At 44.8% G+C, this 23,872-nt stretch overlaps 1 protein-coding gene and 1 pseudogene across 2 annotated transcripts in view; one reads left to right on the top strand and one right to left on the bottom strand.

Moving 5' to 3' along the window:
* Positions 1-23,872, bottom strand: part of WNT5B (Wnt family member 5B) — a 107,757-nt gene that overhangs the window by 22,337 nt on the left and 61,548 nt on the right. The gene's annotated exons all lie outside the window — the stretch shown is intronic.
* Positions 20,415-21,743, top strand: LOC131838372 (RNA transcription, translation and transport factor protein-like; annotated as a pseudogene).

The raw sequence follows: 23,872 nt of genomic DNA on the forward strand, positions 1-23,872 counted from the left end.
TTTCCCTGCCAGCCTTAATTATTTCTCCCAAGGGTCTCTCTCTGACTCTAGGTCTCTCTAGCTCTTCCTTCCAAGCTTTTCTCAATGAATCCTCTCAGCCCTGAGGCAGAGCATTCTTTTGTGTGGTCTACTTTCCCGACAGTTGGTGGAAATAAAATTAAAGTGTTTTTTGGAGCGGGTATTCCCAGCTTCCAAAATATTACTCATCTCCCATCTAGTGTCTTCTTTGTGTTTCTCTCATTTGCAGGAGAAATAATGCCCTGAGGATGTGTGTGTGTGTGTGTGTGTGTGTGTGTGTGTGTGTGTGTAAAGGATCAGAGGGGGTAAGAGCATGAGATTTTAATCTGGCCCTCAAGAAAAATACAGAACTGCCCTTCCTTGAAGCCGTGTTTGCCATTCACAATGAGAAATTTCTCACCATCTGGGAAGTATGGGCACAAAAGAGACATAATAATCACAACACAGGGTGACAGGACACAGAAATAGATCCGGAGGCCTCCACACTAAAATCTAGTTCTTGGTGTTTCAGAGAAGAGAGATTCCCAAGTCTCCAGCTCCTAGTGCCTGGAAAAGTGTGGAAGTGGCCACTCACACCCGGTGAGAACAATCCCACACACCAGGCAAAGCAGATCCCCGAGACTCCAGGCCCTGCATAGTTCCCAGAAGTGGTACATCCCAGCGGGCCCCTCCTTGTCCGTCACACTTGGGCTGGGGGTCGGTTGGGGCAGGAGGAGCAGTTCTCCCACCCAGAAGTCTTATTCTTTTTTTTTTTTTTTTTTTAAGATTTATATTTATTTGAGAGTAGAGAGAGAGTGCAAGGGAGGAGGGCAGAAAAAGAAGCAGCCTCCTCCTCTGAGCAGGAAGCCCGACGAGGGGCTTGATCCCAGGACCCTCAGATCATGACTCGAGCTAAAGGCAGACATTTAACCCACTGAGCCACCCAGGTGCCCCGGAGGTCTTACTCCATGCAGATGATAAGAAAGAAATTTTTCCTTCTCCTAAATCCTCATAAATTAATTTCAAAAGATGCTCTAACAAAGAAGGCAGAGGGGTATGGCCACCGATCAGTGTGGTATAGGAAACTGTTCTAGAAGCATGGAGCTGTGGTTTTGGACTTTGTTTCAAGAGAGTTGGGGAGTTGACAGGAAAGCAGTCTCATTTTTCTACAAGTAACTTTATTTCCACTGAGTCCGATTCTATGGGAAAAAATATTTTCCTGGGAGACTGCCACTCACTTCTGCAAATTCCCTGGCTTGGATAGGGCAAATGAAACAAAGATTCTAGCTCCCCATCCTGGGCAGGGGGATGAACTCTCTATGCCAGAGGCTATTAGAATAAAAATGTGTCTTATACAGTCAAGAAAATGTGTTCTTGTTTTTGCAAACTGAAGCATATTGTAAAAAGACCTGGGGAAATCTTATTATTTAAAAAAGCAGGCTCACCAACTGGCAAACAAAATCTCTTTGGCTAACACAATGATTTTAAATTTTTGGAATATAAATGTCTTGGTGAGTGGGAGGGGGTGCACAGGCTCCCTAATTCTCCCAAATTCCTACTGTTCTCCATTGCATTTCTCCTGGCTGTTTCACGCGTACATTTTGCTTGTCAAGTGCCCTAAGGCTTTTCAGTATGCCACTGTTATTTAAAGGAACTGTCATGTGTGTATTATATATTATATATGTTACATATACAATAGTCGTTTTACTATAAGAATAATCATTCGGAACCATTTATAAATCTGGATTTGCACATATGGAGTTTTGAACACAATTATGCTAACTCTACTCTTTTTCTAAACAATTCTGTCATTCCATCCCAGGAGCTAAGTTTGGATGAGAACTTACTGCCTCCCCTCATTCGAGTCTTCTTGCCATCTTGGAATCTTAGTGAAGCTGCCACCCTTAGACTTCAAACATGGGCATTTTCAACTTGGAAGGATAGGATGATTGTTTCACTTCTATCAACAAGTGGAAGGTGAAACTTGCCGTGGAAAGAGTCGCAGAAACAGCGCTCTGGATCCAGAGGCCTTGAGCCGTGAGTGCGCGCAGACAATGGCAGTATAAAGGCTGGCTGGCTGGGCTCCAACAGCAGAGTGGGAAAGGACAGCCAGCCACTGAACTACCCCCACCCCCACCTGCGCCCAGCCAACTTGTTCATGCAGAAATGACATTTGGCTTTTTATTTGGAGGGAAACCAGTCACTCTAAGTTATGTCACTGCCCTGAGCTGCCACTCTTGTGTTTCAAGCTGACCTTCAAATGGTGTTAGGAAAGAGCTCCTAGGTCCTCAAAGGGAAAAAGTGCCAAGAGCTTTCTAATGAACAACACTGACAGAAAGCATTGGGTCCCTCTCACACGCAGCCTTATTCTCTTCCTCACCAGGTGAGAAGCCCAGCGGCCGCTTCGCTCACCTCCCCCAGCACTGAGACCATCACATCTTAGTCGCCACCACGGGGCTCCCTGCCAGCCGGCTTCAGACTGGGTTCGTGGGCCTTGCAGGTTCAGGTTTGGGGAATTCAATACAACTGAGTTGGGTGGCTGCTTCAGGAAAAAGCAGGATCACCAAACTCAGGCAGGCCAGGGCACATTAAAGAGTATTTTGGTTCACTGCTGAGATTCTTTCCTTTCTTTTAGGGCTCTTTCCCCAGCCTCCTTCATGGAGCCCCAGCCCTCTTGCTCAAGGGCTCCCATTATTCAAGTTTGGTGCAATGAAGTCTACTGTAATAGAGGGAACACGTAAGCTGTTACAGGAACTTGAGTGAGGGCGGCTAACTCTGTATCCCAGGGCCTGGGACCAAGACCCCCAACACCACACCTACCAGCCAGGGAGACACACTTTTTCTATCCCAGTGACAATCCCAAGCACGGTCTTTAGAGTTATCATTGGGAAAAGGAGACAACGTAACGAAGTTGGGAGCAATTTTTCATGATTAGAATTAAATGTGTGACTAGTTTGCATTTGCTGCTCAAGGGAAAAGGAAAAAGTTCAGATCCAATGAAAAATGCCAGAAAGTAATGGAAATGAAATTCTTCCCGTGACTCCAATTCTAATCAGTACCCATTATTGAGCATCTACTAGGTCTTACTCAAAGAGTAAAAGAAATTCTTACGATCTTGCAGGGGTGAGGCAAACATGCACAAGATGCCAATATTTAGCAGAGTGACGTGTTATAATGGAGGTAGCAACTACTTTCTGATTGTTATCTTTTGAATCCAAGTACTGGTCCTAAGATAGGGTAATTAATTCCAAAGGAGGACATGCTTCACGATAGAGTGGTATTTGAACTTGTCCCTAAGAGGACAGGCAGAGTTCCCACAAGGGGAGATGAGAGAGTGAACCCTGCCGACTGGGAGAAGTGCAGAGGCCTGCAAACACAGGACACACTTCGAGAATGATAAGAACATCACACAACAATTTCATGTCCAAAATTCAACTATAAAAAAACAGAAAGAGGGGTGCCTGGGTGGCTCGGTCAGCCCAGCGTCCGACGGCTGATCTCAACTCAGGTCTAAATCTCAGGGTCATGGGTTTGGACCCTGAACTGGGCTCTGCCCTGGGAGTGGAGCCTACTTGAAAATAAATTAAAAGATAGGGGCATCTGGGTGGCTCAGTCAGTTAAGCATCTGCCTTCAGCTCAGGTCATGATCTCAGAGTCCTGGGATCAAGCTTCGGATTGGGCTCCCGGTTCATCAGAGAGTCTGCTTCTCCCTCTCCTTTTGCCCCTTCTCCCTCTTAGTCTCATACATGCTCTCTCTCTCTCAAATTAATAAATAAATCTTTAAAAATTTAATATTTATTTATTTTTTTTAAAAACCAGAGGAGTGTCTGGGTGGTTCGGTTGGTTGGGCGTCAGATTCTTGGTTTCGACTCAAGTGGCGATCTCGTGGGTCGTGAGACTGAGCCCTGCGCTGCGCTCCTCACGCCACGGGGAGGCCTGCTTCACGGTTGTCCTCCTCTGCCCCTCTCCCACTTGTACTCGTGAGCAAAAGCTCTCTCTCTTTCTCTCTCTCAAAGATATAAATAACTCTTTAAAAAACAAAATCAAAACAGAGAGAGAACCAAAGTCAAAATTCAAAGCAAAAAAGTCATTAACTGTTGGTGAAGCAGGCTCTTCACACTGGGACTTACCCACGGAAGATCTGAGGGCCCACCCGGGAGTTTGAGCTTTCCTCTGTCATCTGCAGGAACCATCCATGGCATTTAAACAGAAGAGAGGCATCATCGCATCTGTATTGGGAAAACTGCTGATGGTTTGCCAGCAACAGCGAGTAAGAGTCTAGGGGCCGGGAGCCCAGCTGGGAGGACTAATCCAACAGAAACACGAAAAGGGGCAGAAAAAACATGGTCAGCCCGAGTGGAAGGAAGGGGAGGAGGTGTGGTCTATGCGTTACGCATCCATGAGAATGACAAATGTTAGTGGTGGGAACCAACCTCCAGCACGGGCCCTCAGACCACTTGCCTTTGGTCACTACTGAATTGAAATAAAGAATACTGATGAGGATGTCTGGGTGGCTCAGCTGGTTAAGCGACTGCCTTCAGCTCAGGTCATGATCCTGGAGTCCCAGGACTGAGTCTCGCATAGGAGCCCTGCTCACCGGGGAGTCTGCTTCTCCCTCTGACCTTTCCCCTCTCACTCTCTCGCGCTCTTATAAATAATAAAATCTTACATAAAAAAAGGAATATTGATGATAGTATGTTTGCATGTGGCTTCGGGGAGAGCCCACTATTTTTATGCTCATCTCCAAGGATCCATGAGGTGCTTGGAACAGGTTTGATATCCATGGGATCTGGCCATCTCTCTTTTTTTTTAAGATATTTATTTATTTATTTATTTATTTATTTATTTATTTATTTGACAGACAGAGATCACAAATAGGCAGAGAGGCAGGCAGAGAGAGAGAGAGAGAGAGAGGGAAGCAGGATCCCCGTGGAGCAGAGAGCCCGTTGCAGGGCTCGATCCCAGGATCCCGGGATCATGATTGGAGCCGAAGGCAGAGGCTTTAACCCACTGAGCCACCCAGGCACCCCTTATTTAATAAAATCTTTAAAAAATAGTAGAAGTAATTATCGATAACGCCTGCATTCCTGGGATTGTATGTATGTACACATATATATAGGTTTGCCCAAGAAGTTACTTCACCGCCATATGCTGTCTTCCCACTTTAGACCCTCAAAGCTATTTGTAGCAAAGCTCACTTGATCGTCACTGAAACCACGCACAGCTTGACTACGTCCTCCAGCCTCCAAAGGACTAAGATGTTGTCATCAGAAAGACTGGGTTCTTTCTAATGGAATGTTAGAAGAAATTATGTCTACCACTTCCACTCCAGGCCCACAAAATCCACCCACAAGCAGTCCTCCACGCTCATTTTCCTTCTTTCACCTTGAGTAGATAAGTATGGTGGCTTTCCAAGTGAGGGAGGAGGAGAGTCCTTAAGACAGAAAAGCCCAGGTCCAACAATTACCACTCAGAGGACAGCTTGCCAATAAGGAACATGCATTTTGCCTTTTACTTGGGCTAGGAACAAACTTCAATGGCTTTAGAGCCGATCACACTTGGGTGTTTATACAGAAGCTAACCTTAGCCTAACTCTTACGACTCTCAAGCTAATTTGTGTGAGACTCATCTCTGTACTTGTAGAAACTCTCCCTTTTGGGGGCACCTGGGTGGCTCAGTCAGTTAAGCATCCAAGTCTTGGTTTTAGCTCAGGTATGATCTCACTGGTTGTGGGAGCCTCAGGCTCCACACCCATCAGAAATAAAACCCCCTTTTTGGACTGTCAACACTCCATTTTTATTTATAGTTGCTCAAGTGGTTTCTAAGACAGTCAAATAGCCTTCAGTTGTAGGGGCATCTGGCTGGCTCAGGTCACCATCCCAGAGTCCTGGGACTGAGTTCTGTATCAGGCTCCCTCCTCAGTAGGGAGCCTGATTCTCCCTCTCCACCTGTCTCTCCCCCTGCTCATGTGCTCTCTCTCACACTCTCAAATAAATAAATAAAATCTTTACCAAAAAGAAAAGGGGGGAACTTCAACTGTTGATAAATTCCTATCCTCATTAAAAATATAGAGAGATATCCAGTAACTCAGTCATATGAGGACAGACTGAGTGAGGGTAACAATGCCTAAATTCCTATCCTTCGAGGTCCAAGACATTTTGTCTGTCTGGAAAGATGGTAAAGCACAATGTTCTTGAGCTATTAAAAAAGAAAAAAAGTTTAATCCCATACTAAGCTATTTTACCTACAGCAAGCTCTAAATACTAGTTTATCATATTTTACTAATGCAGTCCTGGGTCTTGCTGACTGTGTGACCTTGAACAAGTCACACAGCTGCTCTGGGTCCTTGATTTCTCAATGATGTCATAAAACGATGAACCATATAATCCCTAATGTCTTGTGCAGCCCTAACATCTCTGGCATCTACTGACCAGTCAACCAACCCAGGGAAACTGGCTCATTAAGTACATTGGGTGACTGATAGCTCTTCCAAAATAAAATATTTTTTAGATTTCCAACCTTTGTGGCACCTGGGTGGCTCAGTGGGTTAAAGCCTCTGCCTTCGGCTCAGGTCATGATCCCAGGGTCCTGGGATCAAGCCCCGAATCAGGCTTTCTGCTCAGCGGGGAGCCTGCTTCCCCTTCTCTCTCTGTCTGCCTCTCTATCTACTTGTGATCTCTGCCTGTCAAGTAAATAAATAAAATCTTTAAAATAAATAAATAAAATCTTAAAAAAAAAAGATTTCCAATCTTTAATGAAAGTAAAGCCTAATAAAATACTACACTAGGTTTTAGTTTTAAGTGACAGAAGCTAATTATGATTAACTCTGGATAGTGCCACTTAAAAGAATCTTTTCTCATAATAGGTAAAAACGGCCATCCGATTTTAAACTGCATTTCTGGGGCACCTGGGTGGCTCAGTTGTTAAGCGTCTACTTTCTGTTTGGGTCATGATTCCAGGGTCCTGAGACCCGAGTTGGGCTCCCTGCTCCCTCTCCCACTCCCCCTGCTTGTGTTCCCTCTCTCGCTGTCTCTCTCTCTGTCAAATAAATAAATTAAACCTTTAAAAATAAATAAATAAGCTGCATTTCTTTGATCACTAGTGAGGGTACACACTTCTAGGTGTTGATCAGCCATCTGTATTTCCTCTCGCATAAGTCATTTAGCTTTAAGATTAGAACACTTGCGGGAGGATCCCAGAAGGGGACCTTCCCGCCTGCATCTCTCCCTCAGCGGCCAGCTAAAGGCGCCTAAAGGATCTTGCCCACAGCCGTGGGCTCAACGGACTGAACAGTCGCACTCCTCGCGCTGGCCCGGCCCTGTGCCTCCCGGAGCGCGCCTGCCTTCCATTATGTGCTCAATTCAACGGAATAAAAGTGGCTGCGAGCAGAGCACTGTGGGCTTCCATATTTATTCTCTTTCGGTGACAGCCGCATCCAATTTTCTCAGCTCAGAAGTCAAAGGGGTTACACATTCCACTCAGGACCTGGAAATCCAGCTGGGCTATTTGAGCTTCTTTCTGCTTCTCCGTGAATACCGATTCTCGGGAGAGGCCCTACATCCACAAGGCTGCTAGTGGTGGGCGAGCCAGATGGGTCCTCAAACTCAGCCGGCCGCGGAAACCTGGCTTTGCCTGGCTGACTCCCGTGCAAAAGCTTGTTTCTGCCAGAAGAAACCCCGTGACGAGATACGTGCTGAAGTGACCCAGAGAACGGAAGTGTTGAGTCAGAAGGCGTGATTTGGCTCTGCGGTTTCTCCGAACCTCACCACGCTCCGTGGCTGGGGCACCGTCCTGACATGTGCCGGGATTCGAATGACGGAAGAAACCAACTCTCTCCCGCCATCTGCATTCTACTAGCAAAAGGAAACAACACTGTTACTTTTAATAGGATTTAGAAATTCCGCTTAAATAGTTCAGAAAGGTAATGGAGAGGGTAATTCTTTTTCTCTTTTTAAGATTTTATTTATTTATATATTATGTCAGAGAGAGAGACAGCTCAAGAGAGCACAAGCAGGGGGAGCAGCAGGCAGAGGGAGAAGCGGACTCCCCGCTGAGCAGGGTATCCGATGTGGGACTGGATCCCACAATTCTGGGATCATAGCCTGAAGCGAAAGCAGATGCTTAACGGACTGAGCCACCCAGGCGTCCCTGGAGGGGGAGAGTCTAATGAGGGTTCTCTGCAAAAACTGCCCAGTGGCCATGCCCCCCAAGTTGAAATCAAGGAAACATTATTGGCAGGACTGCTGTTGGATCGCCGCCATTGGGGCACGAATAAGCAAGGAGTGTCCTTGATTTGCAAAAAGGGTCTTGTCCTTGTGGATATCCCTGTCTGGGATGGCAGTCACAGGCAAAGACAGCTGGCTGTGAGGCTCTGCTAGGTCACAGACAAACGTGCGTCAGTGGCACACGGCATCACCATGGTTTGCGCGACTTCCTGGCTGCATTTTTCTACTCCTATGTAGCATGCTCACCAACCATGGAAAGCCACGGCGGGGGCGGGGGGGGGCACCCACAGATGGAAGTAAGAACAGAATGTAAAAACACATCCGAAACACGATGCCCAGCTGAAGATGACCAGACCCCTAGGAATGTTTCAGTGGTAAACGTGTTCATGTTTGTGTGAAGAGAAACCACACACCCTATCCTAAAAGGCTGATATCAACAACCAAAAAGTCAACGGAAAATGTAGCAAGAATGGGACCTGACTTGGCTCAGTAGGGAACAGCATGGAATGGCGCGCAGCAAATGATAGAACTCTTGCATTTTGCCAAGGTTGAGAAAACAATTCTCAAAGACTGAGGCAAACCCAGAAATACCTGTGTTGTCTCTTCCAGCACCCGCCCCCCACACCCCTGCGGTTGTTTCCCACAACACGGATTCATTCACTAATCCATTCTTTAGAGAAGCAGTGTCCTCTTCCCCTCTCTCTCCCACTCTACTCCCCACCCCCACTATATACTAGCCAAAGAAAAATAATCAGAATTAGAGGCAATATTTGTTGAGTGCTGACTGCATCCACTGTACCAGGAGGCTTGGAGGTGAGGAGGAACAAAACGGTCACAGTCCTCGCCCTCGGGAGCCAGGCCAGGAAGGTCTGGGAACGGAGTGACAATCACAAGTAAGATGGGGCCGTGGGGTTGTGGGGGGGCAGGGTGCCAAGTCCCCATCCCTGTTAAATTCTAGGCACCAGTTGCTGCTAAAATCTCTACCTGTTTGGTCAGTCTGTTGAACAAAGAGAACTTGGGATAATTTGTATGCATAGACGTAAACGGTCCTTGACCCATGAAACCCCCTGTGACTTAAACAAATAAACAGGTTTTTTATTGAAACAAAACATAGAGAAAAATGCACAAATCTTAAATATACGGCTTGATTGAATTTTTTACAATTGTATACATCCCCCAAACCATCAACCAGATCAAGAACCATTTAGCCATGAAGCACATCAAATCAATATGCTACAGAAAAAGGCAGGAATAGAATCCAGTTGGATCTCTAACGTGCCTTTTAAAAGCTGTGTTATTGTTGTTGATCTTATTTCAGTGTTTAGAGAGAGTTTCTTTTTTTTTGTGAACAGAAGGGGGCAAAAGGAGGTCCACTCAAGCAGGAGCTAGATACACAGACACTCATTTGCTATAGAATTTTCTACTTGACTCAGAGTCTTTCTGGACCCCTAATATTTAAGAGATGTTTTGGAAAACATTCAGGCTCCCACCTACTGCTGCCACATATTTGCATCCCTTACATTTAAGAACAGGGTGTGAAAGCAGTTTAACTTTTATATGTAATCCGGGTTCCTTCTCTTGCATAATGCTACAAACTTAGTTCCCACCAACTTTTTTTTCTTTGAGGCCATTTTTTTTTCCCATGGTAGAACCCCAACAGCAGACAATATTATTTCCAGGTCTTCAATTCTCCTTTTCCAGCTTTATCTTAGAATTCATCTCTCTCTCTCTCTTTTTTAATATTTTATTTTATTTATTTGTCAGAGAGAGAAAGATAGTATAAGCAGGGGGAGCAGCAGGCAAAGGCAGCAGGAAAAAGAAGCAGGCTCCATGCTGAGCAGGCACCCTAATGTGGGATTTGATCCCAGGACCCTGGGATCATGACCTGAGCCAAGGCAGACGCTTAACTGACTGAGCCACCCAGGCGTCCCTTGTCTTGGAATTCAAATGAACAGAATAAAAAAAATATAAAACTTGAGGGGTACCTGGCTGACTGAGTTGGAGGAGCATATGACTTTTGATCTTGGGGTCATGAGTTTGAGCCCCAAGCCTCCCATTTAAGAGCTTACTTAAATGAATAAAACTTAAAAAAAAAAAAAAAGTATGGGGCGCCTGGGTGGCTCAGTCGGTTAAGTGTCTGCCCTCAGCTCAGGTCATGATCTCAGGGTCTGGGGATTGAGCCCCACATTGGGCTCCCTGCTCAGTAGGGAGCCTGCTTCTCCCTCTGTCCTTCCCCTTGCTCATTCTCTCTCCCTCTCTCTCTCAAATAAATAAAATCTAAAAAAAAAAAAAAAAAAAAAAAGGAAAAACTTAAAAAAATGAAACTTGGTATTTTTAAAAAAAGCAAAACCAACCAACCAATCAAATACAACCCTCAGTTTGGAACATGATCCATGCATTTGAACTGAGCAGCCAGTTTCTTCCAGAGCTGCAGATAATTTAAGATGATTTAATGTTAACTGTATGATTCTTTATATTGGTCAAGGATTAAGAAGAGCTCAGATCTTAAACACTTACTATCTTACACCATAGAACAAAGGAAAACTTTAGTTCATGTATCAGTTCATGTAGTAGCTACAACTTTCTGCCAGTTTAGGGTACCTTACAAAATGTTTTTTTTCTTTTTTGAAGTTTATTTATTTATTTAAGATTTTATTTATTTATTTGTCAGAGAGACAGAGAAAGAGAGTGCACACACATACACAAGCATGGGGAGCGGCAAGCAGAGGGAGAAGCCGTTTCCCCACTGAGCAAGGGATCATGACCTGAGCCAAAGACAGACACTTAACTGACTGAGCCACCCAGGCATCCCTATTTATTAGTTTTTAATAATCTCTAAACCCATCATGGGGCTTGAACTCACGACCCCAAGATCAAGAGTCACATGCTCTTCTGACTGAGCCAGCCAGACACCCCCAGAATGTGTTTAATAAATGCTATGTTTTGGGGCACCTGGGTGGCTCAGTGGGTTAAGCCTCTACCTTTGGCTCAGGTCATGATCTCAGGATCCTGGGATTGAGCCCTGCATCAGGCTCTCCGCTCAGCAGGGAGCCTGTTCCCCCCTCCAACGCCTGCCTACTTGTGATCTCTCTCTCTCTCTCTGTGTCAAATAGATAAATAAAATATTTAAATAAAATAAAATAAATGTAATGTTTTGATAAACATGAAAATTATGATAAACAAGATATTAAATGAAGCATATAAAAGCAAATATGCAGTCCCTGCAGTGATGCATTACAGACTAGACATGTTGCTGGTGAAATCACCTGCAGGCTAATTCAATTTTAGCTCTGTCAGCTACATTTCTTAGTTTATACACTTATTTCAAACTGTGCCAAACTTTTAAAATTTATAGGTTTAAAATCAGGAAAAATGGAGGACTAGGCTGCAAGGGGATCTCAAAGATTATCTTCCATTTTCCGCATAGCACTTTGTTACTAACATACTTGGGGTACACACAGAATCACTCTACCTAAAATAAAAGGTTCGCGGGTCCTCCCTTATTGCAGTTAAATCAATTAGCTACCCTAACCACTTAGTAGCATAAGTGATCAGATTTCTGTGTACTGCTGCCAACATCTGATTATCCTTCCCACCACACACATCGAGCAGGAAGTCAATCCTGAGCTTGCACCTGAGTGCAGAATTCAAAGATGTCCTTCAGATCCTGGGAAAGAGGGACTCAACCTCAATTGTTCCCGGGACCCCAAGAAAATAATTTCTTTATACTATACTTTATTGTCTCCATTTGCAAACAAACAAGTGTTTGCTACTTAATGTCTGCACGGTGCTCTGAGAGCTGTAAAGGGCAGGTGCCATCTAATTACTGTTTTGTCATTATGCCAAAATGTTGACAACTCCAATTCCACTTTGTGCCCTCAGCCAGCTGAATCAAAGAATTCTCCATAGTTACAACAGTAGCCAGTTACTTGAACAGTTACTTGAGTCAGTTACTTGAACACTTTGGCTGTGAAGTGGTAAGTGAAATGTTAAAAAAAAAAAAAAAAAGTAAACAACAAATCAAAAACCTCACTGAATTCCAGGCCTTGAAACTGAGAGAAATTGTCCCAAATTTAGAAAACACTTGGACAGGTTTTTGTACTGTTTTCATGTCCCTCCCAGAAGAGGGAAGACCTGTTACTGACATCTTTAGGAATGACTGGTATTCGGGAAAACAGCAGGATCACATGATGTAGAGAGCTGATTTTTGTCTCCTAACCATCTTTCTTCCAGGGTGCGAAGAGTTAACTCTGGCTATTTTCTAGACCTTTAACCCTACCCTGTTGGCAGAAAAGGGAAGCTGGCTGTGAGCTCTGCAACACGGCCAGGGCCGGTCCCTCAGACTCCTCTGGGTCTGGGATTATGTAAGAAATGTAAATGCTCTGGTTCATCCATATAGAACTTTCCAGAAAAGCCTGGCTCAGCCCCAGTACCTTTTCAAAATAGGAATCACCTTCAGACTCTGGCTCAGTAAGGCTTTAGACAGCAGAGTCCCAGGCCCGATGTGCAGTTACAAACCAGTTCTGAGTAAGATTGATCTTGACCCCTGCTTCCCTTTTGAAATATTTATCAAGATATGACAAACCTATGAGGATGACCTTCGCTGGCAGAAAGAACCACCACAGCCTGAGGCTATGGAGAGGCAAGCCTGGAGTGTAGCCAGCCTTTGTCAGCCCCACAGTCTGTGCTTACTTCCCCTCGGAAAAGAGAATTGAAACTGGCTAAGAATATTCTTTCTCCGCTTCCACCCCAGCCCTCAGTACTGACGCTCTGGAAGGAGGTCTAGGTGCAGTAACTGTCCCATCCCACAAACACAAAATAGTACTTCATGAAACTGCTGTGTAGGAGCCTCACTTGACACCAACAACCTTCCGTCCTCCGCTCTCTCTGAAGGCTCCGCCTTTCCCGCCTCCCCTTCCTCCCCGCCAGCAGTGGACGAGTTGTTGTTTCCGGTAGTGGGTTTTCCTTCCTTCATACTCTCCCATTCTCTTCTTGCCCTGGGCCTCGCTCCTCTTCTCTCAGCCTGGCCCTTCCATGCCCAGGTCGTCAGCTTCGATCAAGGAGTCTCATTTGGAAGAAGCACCGAGTGGCCTGACTGTTCCATGGAGAAAGGGCTAATGGGGAAGCAGCCACTAGAGGGGGACATAATTACACACAAGTGCATTCCCTGGGGACCACAGGGGGCCAGAGCCATCCAGGCGTCCACCTGTAAGCCTGGAGGTGTAAAACGGATGATCTGTGTATCTACCCACACTCACACATGTGCTCTTGCTCTCTTGTGCTCTTTCTCACACACATACGCATGCACACAAATACCGACCTACCTCAGCTAGCTAACCAACCAGGGTCTTCAAGTGTTACATGAAACCCACACCGGGCCCCAGCCCAATACTGCTCCCAGTGCTATCACTATCTCATTCCCGGCTAACCGTTGTTTTCACGGACCCATCCTTCTTTGGTGTCATACAGAACCTGCATCCTAGCACGATGGAACAATCAACCTGCACAGTGACTTAGAATGTGGTCTCCAGATGCAGACTAAGTTCAAATTCCCGTTCCACTAGCTGTTTGGTCTTGAGCAAGTCACTGCTCTGTGCCATAGTTTCTTCATCTGTAAAATGGAACTCTCTCCACAGGGGGTACAAGTTAACTGTTGTGAAGAACAGGTAAGTCCATCTGTGTAAAGACCTTAAAAGAGGGGCGCCTGGGTGGTTCAGTGGGTTAAAGCCTCTGCCTTCAGCTCAGGTCATGATCCCACGGTCCTGGGATCAAGCCCCAAATCAGGCTCTCTGCTCAACAGGAAGCCTACTTCTTCCTCTCTCTCTCTCTGATTGCCTCTCTGCCTACTTGTGATCTCTGTCTGCCAAATAAATAAATAAAATCTTAAAAAAAAAAAAAAGACCTTAAAAGAAAGTCTAATGCACAACAAATGCTCCATGGATATTAGATATTTTCATTATGGCCAGGAAGTATACTAGGAGGTGACATGCATCATCCCATTCAACTCTCCCCAAACTCTCAAGACAAAAAAACCACTAGTGCTATTTCACAGACAAGAAAACCAAGGCCCCAATGGGTTAAATAACTTGTCCAAAATCACAGAGCTTATAAGTAATAGAGTCAAGATTTTAAGCCAGAATCTGTCTGACAGCAAAGCCTATGTTCTTTTCACTCTATCACTGGGGGGAAAAATGCAGTCATCATGAGCTTATGATCTAAAAGATAAAAGACAAGTGGGGGAAACATAGTTGTTGTTGTTTTTTCTATGTTATTTTTATTTTGCTAAGAAGGGCTCTCCCTTTAGGAAGTATAACTTAATAGAAGTTTTATTTATTTTTTTAAGATTTTATTTATTCATTTAAGAGAGAGACGGAGTGCAAGCAGGGGGGAAAGGGAAAGGGAGAAGGAGAAGCCGACTCCCTGCTGAGCAGGGAGCCCAACATGGAGCTCCATCCCGGGACCTAGTGAGCATGACCAGGGCTGAAGGCAGACGCTTAAGAGACTGAGCCACCCAGGGGCCCCCTAATAGAAGTTTTAAAGCAGGAGAAGGAGAACTGGGTAGTAGGAAGTTGCTCAGCAGTGGTGGCTGGTGTTGTGATCCCAGGTCAGCAGCATCGGTATCACCTGGGAGCTTGTTAGAAATACCAAGTCCCAGCCCCACCCCAGACTTCTGACTCAGAAGGCTTTAAAGGCCTTCTGACGCATGCTCAAGTTTGAGATCCACTGCTCTAAGAAAAAGTGTGAGTGATGGTCATATAAACGTATGTTTATACATTGAAGGCAGTAAGTTGGATGTTCCTCTAGCAGAAGAGCAGGCTGGGACTACCGGTGACTGAATGGAAGACGTTGCTCTTCCTGACTTTCGGAGGAGACAAGAAGGTGCAGAGAGACAGATGGCTTGCTCTACCCAAAAGATCATGGTATCATGCACTCGCACTTTTGCTATGTTTCCGTTCCTTTAACCTGCACATTTCTTAAAAACAGGAAATAACATTTAAAAAAATGTTTAACTGTCAGCAAACGTCTATCTACACAATTTGGGGGCATACCTGTGTGGGGTTTTTTTCCCCCCACAGTGCATTTATCAAAGAAAAGCCAAAATAGCATTTATTAGATCTCTCCTCTGTGCCAGGTTCTGCACTAAGGCCCTGCCTTTCCTGCGGATTTCCATCTCCCCACTCAGGGAATTCGGACAACTGTTCTGTGAATAGGAATTAGTTTCATTTTATAGATGAGGAAACTGAACCTCAAAGAATTTCAGTCACTTTGCCAAAGGCCATGTATCTATAATGGGAGAGCCGGGATTCCAGTGCCCAACTTCAGACTCCGAATCTGGTGGAGATTGAGCTCACGAGGCTGTCTTGGGAACAGAGGTGATCTAAGGAGCCCCCATGTCCCAGGCACTCAAGGAAGACACCCAGGGAAGCCATCCTCGCCCCTGGGTCTTTTTTTGGGCCAGGTAGAACACTGAATGGCTCCTCTTTTCCATCCCCATCTGGATGTGTGCCATTCACCTTTCCTGTCAGAGAGCAGAGAATTGGGCAAATGAGGAGAAAGACCACCAATTAAGAACATTTCTTTTTCTGTTTTCTTTTTTGTTTGTTTGTTTGTTTAAAGATTTTATTTATTTATTTATTTGAGAGAGAGAATGAGCAGTGGGGAGGGGCTGAGGGAGAGAGGGAGAGAGAGAAGCAAAGTCTCTACTAAGCAGGAAGCCTAATAAGGGGCTCAATCCCAGGACCCAGAGATCATGACCAGAGCCAAAGGGCAGAAATTCAACCGACTGAGACACCCAGGTGCCCCCAAGAACTCTTTTTTTTTTTTTCAAGGCAATCTAGTTTGTAAAAACAGCAGCGAAGTCCAAGCCACCAACTCAAATTTCCTGACTTCAGATACTGAATTCCAATTCCAGACAAGTTGGAGTTAAAGTTTCCTTGTTCTCGAAGGGGGGAAAAAAAGCCAAAAATTCTTTGTAAAGAGGACTTTCTTTTCTATTTTTTTTTTTTTTTTGCAATTAACCTAACTGATGCCTCAAGATGGAAGAACCATAACTAAGTATGACAATGTAGGGCCACTAGTCATACAGTATTCTTATTTTTTTTTCTAAACCACTAAGGAAAAACTTCAGCCTATTCTCTAAATAAGTTTCCACCCTATGTAATAATCTTCCTCCACCAATACCTACTCAGCAATTCTAGGCTTTCCTAGGTGACCCTCTAAACCAAAACATTTTATTTCCATCACTCTAATGGCACCAGGAAACACACCAGTAGGAGCAGGTGCTCTCCAGCTCACTGCTCCCTCCTAAATCCTTAAAGGCAGAAACACCACTGCCACATCTCTGTCTATGTCAAAGCTCGAAGCAGTGCACAAAAATTGTTTTAACGTTTCCGAAGTACTGACTGACTGAAATCTACCTTTTTAGATGTTCACTGCCCTGGAAACAGCTGTATTTACACTTTTTTTTTTTTAAGAGTTGCTTTATCTGTCTGCTTTGTAACAAGTACCTAAGGTTTTTGTTATTATTTACAAATGACAACTGATATTTAAGATTATTCTAGCATAATATTTCTAATCCTTCGGTCCCTGAAAATACCAAAACAGACATTAGAGTTAATGCTTGGAGCGCCTGGGTGGCTCCATGGGTTAAGCATCTGCCTTCCGCTGGGGTCGTGGTCCCAGTTGGCACGGGGCCCCATGCTCAGCGGGGAGGCCGATTCTCCCTCTCCCTCTGCTATTCCCCTTTCTTATGCTCTCTCTGTCAAATCTTAACAAAATAAATAAAATAAAATAACTTGAGTTAAAATAAATAAAATAAAATAACTAGAGTTAATGCTGAAAACTTGCAAATTACAAATTACCAATGGCAACCCGTTTCGAGAAGGGGGTAGTGACCATTCATGGTGTGTGTGTGTGTGTGTGTGTGTGTGAGCGTGTGTGTATGAGTGTGATCATTAGTAGCACCCTCTTTCGCTCTCCTGAGTTTTTCCAGTTCGGACAACAAATTGCGCAGTCGCCTTTCGTGGGTGCCCGCGAGAGCAGGGACGGCCCCCTGAAGCTTGGGCACACCGCCTGCCCACCCAGCCGCTGCACTCTGCGAATCTTGGCACCTCATCATGTGGTCGCCAAGTCCCCCATTCTGGTGCTTTGTTGTCTCAGCGGAAGAAGATGAAGAAGTCTTCACGGGAAATTGTCCAGTGTAGACAGGTGTTGGAGAAATCCCCCCCGTTGGGTTTGGAACTTGGGACCCTGGCGGCGCCTCGACTCCCAGAGCAGCACGCATACACGGCCTGTACTGGGAGTCCCGGCACCTGACCACTGGGGGCGCTGTCACCAGTGCTACCCGCACCTGAGAGCCCACTGGATCCAGATCCAGAATGTGAAGGAGTCCCCGGCCAGCGTGCCTCCGACCCGCACTGGGGCAGTTCCACCACTCCCAGATCAAGCCGCTATCCCAGCGGGTCCTGTGGCGCCAGCACAAGCCACGCGTCACCACCAAGAGGCCCAACACCTTCTTCTTCTTTTTTTTTTTTTTTAAGATTTTATTTATTTATTTGACAGAGAGAAATCACAAGTAGAAGGAGAGGCAGGCAGAGAGAGAGAGAGAGGGAAGCAGACTCCTTGCTGAGCAGAGAGCCCGATGCGGGACTCGATCCCAGGACCCCGAGATCATGACCCCAGCCGAAGGCAGCAGCTTAACCCACTGAGCCACCCAGGCACCCCGCCCAACATCTTCTTTTGGATGCAGAACCTCCCTGTCCCCAGGTCTGCCCAAATAAAACCCCCTTCCCTCCGACAAATAGTAATAATGAAAATAAAAAATAAAGTGCACAGTCAACTTAAGGAGAGGGCTCTAGCTACCCAGACCCCAAACCCTTCTTTAATGTGGTGGTTAAAGCCCATGTTTATAGGATATAGCAAACTAATAATTTGGGAAAAGTAAACAAATAGTTCAGGGTATTCCTGGCAACTTGTTAATAGGAAAACAATTTTCACCTATTTTTTCCTTTTATTTACATCTTTATTTCAAAATGTTTATTCTATTTAAACATTTTTAATTACAGTGAAATATATAGAACGTAAAACTTACCATCTTAACTATTTTTTGAGTATATAATTCAGTGGTGTTAAGTATATTCACATTGTGCAACAAATCTCTGGAACTTTCCATCTTGCAAAAATGAAACTCTATATCCAATAAACAATTCCCCATTTCTTCTTCCCCCAAGCCACTGGCAAACACCATTCTACTTTCTGTTTCTTTGACTTTGATTATTCTACATACCTCATATAAGTGAACTCATTTGTCTTTTTGTGACTAGCTTATTTCACTTAGCAGTATGTTCTCAAGATGCCTTCACGTTGTAGCCTGCATCAGAATTTCCTTCCTTTTTACAGCTTTTCCATTTTCCACTGCATGTATAGACCAGGTTTTGCTCATCCAATCATCATCAATGGACACTTGGGTTGCATCCACATTTTGGCTATTGTAAATAATGATGAATGTACAAATATCTCTTTGAGACCCTGCTCTCATATGGGGGGAGGGAATATAAACCCAGAAGTGGAATTGCTGATTATACATGTGGTAGTTCTATTTTTAAATTTTTGAGGACCCACTATACTGTTTTCCTCAGGGGCTGAACCATTCTACATTCCCACCAACAGTATGTCAGGGTTCGGATTTTTCTTTTTCTTTCTTTTTTATTTTTTAAAGATTTTATTTATTTATTTATTTGACAGACAGAGATCACAAGTAGGCAGAGAGGCAGGCAGAGAGAGAGGAAGGTTAGCAGGCTCCCCGCTGAGCAGAGAGCCTGATGTGGGACTCGATCCCAGCACTCCAGAATCATGACCTGAGCTGAAAGCAGAGGCTTTAACCCGCTGAGCCACCCAGGTGCCCTAGGGTTCCAATTTTTCTACATGTCACCAACACTTGTTTATTTTCTGTCTTATCAATAGTAGCTTCCTAATAGGTATGGGGTGCTATCTTATTATGCTTTTAATTTGCATTTCCCTAGCAGTTAGTGGTGGTTAGCATCTTTTCATTTGCTCGTTGTCCATTTGTATATCATCTTTGGAGAAATGCCTATTCAAGTTCTTTGCCCATTTTAAAATTAGGCTATCTGTTCCTTTGCTGCTGCTTAAATCTCTTATTCACAATCAGTGAATTGAGTCCTTGCCCACTATTATCTTTGATATTCTCTAACCAAGAGGTGCCCCAAGGTACTCTCTTGTTTAGTAATACTAGAAATGAAGAGAATGTTGCTGTCGGGAAATCCTGAAGTTTGAAAGCAGTTGGAAAGGTACCATTTTATAAACCTCAGCTACCCATTGCTATTGCTTGTCCAAACTCTTGGAGAAGTTTTGATATGCCCAAAGTCTTTCATAAATATATTATGTTATTACTACTCTCATTCATTTCAGTTCAGCAACATTTACAGGGTGCCTGCTATATAATGGACATTGTGCCATGGAGACTTTAGAGTTAATATAAAACACACACCAGGAGTGCTGTGGTGGCTCAGTCAGTTAAAGGACTGACTTGATTTCAGCTCAGATCATGATCTCCGGGTCCTGGGATCAAGCTCCAAGTCAGGCTCACCACTCACAGGACGTTTGCTTCTCTCCCTCCTCCTCTGCCCCTCTTCCTGCTTGCACACACTCTCTCTTGCTCAAATAAATAAATAAATAAATCTTAAAACACACACACACACAGAAATATTTTAACTCCTTTGATCTAATAAAAGACTACCAGCAAGACTCTAGGTCATTAGTTTTGGATCTCTGTTTTTTTTGAATGAGTTTAAAAAGCTACAGATGTCTTCTGATCTTTCCTGCCAGATCTTCCCTCTCTGAATGAGGAAGTATACACACCCTTAAGTAAGCTTGATATTTGGGTTGGGCCTCTCAATTTTCCCAGGCCTCACCCAGGTGAAAAACACACCCTATTTGCAAATCTTGTCCCTTAAAAATTCTTGGTAAAGTTTTGGAGAGACTTCCTATACAAGGCTATCATTTCTGCTTCTTTACAGAAGCTCATTCAGAAAAAACTTCTTTCTGGTTGCAACTTGTTGAATAATACACAAAAATCTCAACAAGTCCTTAAAATATGTACTTGAACTGCCTGCTCCTTCTTGCCTCCCCCACTCCCAGGAGAAGCCCAGGGAACTAGAGCAAGAAGCAGGGACCATGTTCCAAGGCAAGCTTATGGCCCTCGACTACCACAACCCTGCTGGCTTCAACCACGAAGATGAACCAGAATTTAGAAACTTGATTGTTTGGCTCGAAGACCAGAAAATCAGACAGTACAAGATTGAAGGCGGAGGTAATTGAAGAAATATCCACAGTAGTGACTGGCCCAAGTTCTTTGAAAAATATCTCAGAGACGTTAACTGTCCTTTCAAGATTCAAGATGGGCAAGAAACAATTGACCGGGTTCTTGGTTTAGCTGTAGGACTTGAGTCTGGAGATAATGCTGAAACATACAAGGACTTGGGACTTGATAATACAAAAAATGCCAGTGGTGTAGAGGCATTGATCCATTTGGATGTAAATAATCCTGACTTTAAGGTTGCTGTAATGGCCTTGGGTAACCTTCTGAAGATTCCCCGTCAGGATGGCTACCTGGTAATGCTTAAGGCAATTCGCATTTTGGTTCAGGATGCAGTTGGTACAGCAAATCAAACAAAAGAGGGCTTTCCTGTTGCTTTAGACAAACATACTCTTGGTTTTGACACAGGAAATGCAGTTCTTAATGAAACTGCTCCAATTCTGTGATTGCTGCACATAGAAGAGGTTGGAGAGCTACAGACAAAACTTCGTGAAGCCACAGTAGCCGATCAGGCAATTACTGCAGATCCATAGCCAGACCACAGACTGGGGGACACTTTAGGATTTCAGCTTCTCACCCAGTTAGTAAATTGGGAACCATGTATGCTCTGACATGTGTCTGGAAATCCAGTGTCACATTTTCGAGGGAAGACTGCCAGAAAATCGTCCACATTCTACTGATTTACCATCACTGCTTTTTCTTCAATAAAATTCAGGAAGGTGAGGGAAAAAAATGGTTATCCACAGGATTTTCTACATCGGTATCCATCTTCTTCAGGTTATAAGGGTCTCTGCTCCATGACACCCTCCATGAATTTTTGTGCCCCAAATCTGAACCTAAACCAAAATCCCCAAGAAACTACTGCATGTGAAAATAATCTCTGAACTGCCTTAGGAACAATCCATACCTTCCAGGGTTGAGAAGACAGCAGGAATAATCTAGACTCATGGTCTCCTAGAGTGTTACTACTGGAAAGGTCCCTGAAGATTATCCAGTCAAACTGCCCTTGTGTCACATGAGGAAACTGAGAGCCAAAAAAGGGACACATTTTCTCAAAGCTGTACAAAGTCACCATGTAACAACACAGGCCTCCTGTGATGCCACACCTCTTTTTCTCCACTGATGTTCATATCCTGAGATGCCTTTTAATGTTTACTTTCCTATTTAATCAATGTGAAAACAATCGTATTACTGAAAATCCTTGAAATGTTTGAATGTCTTAAACAAAAGCCTCCGTATTAATAAAATTCCAGAGTTCCACTCAGGAAAACGTTTTGCTAGAACTAGAATCAAGTGGCCAGCTTCTAGAGAAAGTGCTCCAGGCACCACTGAATGAGGCACCTCTCTCAGACTTGAGAACAATGGTCTGTCTAGAGGAGGAAAACCACTAAGCTCCTTTTCTTCAGGTCATGCTCCCCCTACAAACACACTCCCCCGGCCCCATGTGTGGTCTGGCACTTTGTGTTCAGTAGGATTAAGGGATTCATACTTTGACATCAGTACAAACACCTCTACATTCTCAGAAAAACAACAACAACAAAAAGTGACTTTCATGTAGAGTTTAAGGTAAAAGTTCAGGCATCAGTGACTGAGAAAAATACAAGGTGGGAAACACTCTAGGAGAAGAGTATTAGCTCAGGTATGGCCCGAATTGTGACATCTTATTGCCACAGCACATCTGAGGCATCTAGGTGACTAACAGTACAGTCTATCATTTCAGAAAGTTTATAAAAATCTATGGGCCTCACACCATGTGTAATGTGGGTGAAGTAGGAAACTTGTAAGAATTTTTGCTTCTGCATTTCCTGATTTAGGAACAGGAGAGGTGGGTGGGTGTGTGGGTGGGTGGGGGTCTAAAATATCTTATGCTTATTAGTGAATCTGTAGATACTTGGTCTAATGTTGCTCTCTTGAGCAAAGAGAGGCGGCCAAAAGTTAATCTCACATACCAAATAGGGAACCTATTCAAAATCTTGTTTGGGTCCTCAAAGAATCAATAAAACCATTTTCCTTTTCTGATAAATACATCAGATTGTCCTACGTCATGTTGTATGGAGCCGTGAGTTCATTAAGAGTACAGAGGGTAATTTTCTCTGATCTGAAGATTCTTGGTTTGGGTATAATTAAAAGGAAACGCTGAAATCCCATTGTCTGTGTGGGCATTTAAGACCCAGGAGCCACATTCTAAAAGAGAGCACTGCCCTGGTTCCATAAAACCCAGTTTATAAACCGACAGACATGTGCTTGCAGCCTCTTAAACCAAGTCCAATAGTCGCTGTATTTTATTTTAAAAGTATCTCTGCGTTAGTAGATACAAATATACTCTCAGTACAACTGTCTATACAATTTATAGTCCAAGAAGCTGGTGAGAAGGAAAAAGACCATAAAGCAAAGGCTTAGGGACGGCTGCTCCCTTCTAAGCGCAAAGAAAGCTGACACGATCGCATCGTGGCGCTCCCGTCAGTCCACAGTTCAGCAACAAAGTGCGGAAGTGGAGGGAAGTTTTGATGTATAAAGTACCGCATTGATGTCTGGAAACAACCAGAAGATGCTAGAAGGGAGCAGGAATGGGTTGAGGGCTGAGGAGTGTCACTGTTAAGCTAAGGTAGTGATGAATAAAGCCGAGTTTCTCCGTAATTTGAGGCACAAGACCGGAGAGAAAGGGATCGTAGGAAGCAGCCCCGTTGGGGAGGACTGGGGGTGTGATAACAGGGACGTGTTAAGGGGCATTAGGAACAGTAAAAAAAAAAAAAAAAAAAGGAAGGAGAATTGGAGTGATGATTATTGAGTACTACCACTGGGAGGAGGGTCTTGCCGGGATAATAAAGGGAGAAGGGTGTAAAGGAAGGGTCAGGAATGGTAGGGGTAAACTCTGGGAAAAGACTGCTCAGACGTCAGCAACCAAGAAAAAGAGAAGGAACGGGGTTGGGGCGTGGCCCAGAAAGGGAATGGCTCAACAGCGGGCTACGGGGTGAAAAGGAGAAGGGTGGGGAAGAGCCTGGCTGACAGCTGCTCTCAGATGGCGCTTACAGGGTTAAAAATCGGGGCGCCCAGACTAGGAAGAACTCGGTTTCCAGGGTAACGGCTCCGACAGTTCCGGCAGCGCAGGCTCGTACCATTGCGCGGGCGCGCGCGGGGGGGGAGCGCGGCGGGAGGGGACGCGCGAAGGAGCAGTCGGGCAGAGGGGTCCGGCCCGGACTCTACCAAACGCCCGGCCCGCCTGCTCGCCCCGGGCCCGGCGCCGAGCCGCGCTCCGGCCGCGCCGGCCGCGGCGTCCTCCGTGCCCGGGCCGGCAGCTCCCAACTGGCCGCGGACG

This window comes from Mustela lutreola, chromosome 8 (genome assembly GCF_030435805.1).
Source record: "Mustela lutreola isolate mMusLut2 chromosome 8, mMusLut2.pri, whole genome shotgun sequence".
Classification (NCBI taxonomy): domain Eukaryota; kingdom Metazoa; phylum Chordata; class Mammalia; order Carnivora; family Mustelidae; genus Mustela; species Mustela lutreola.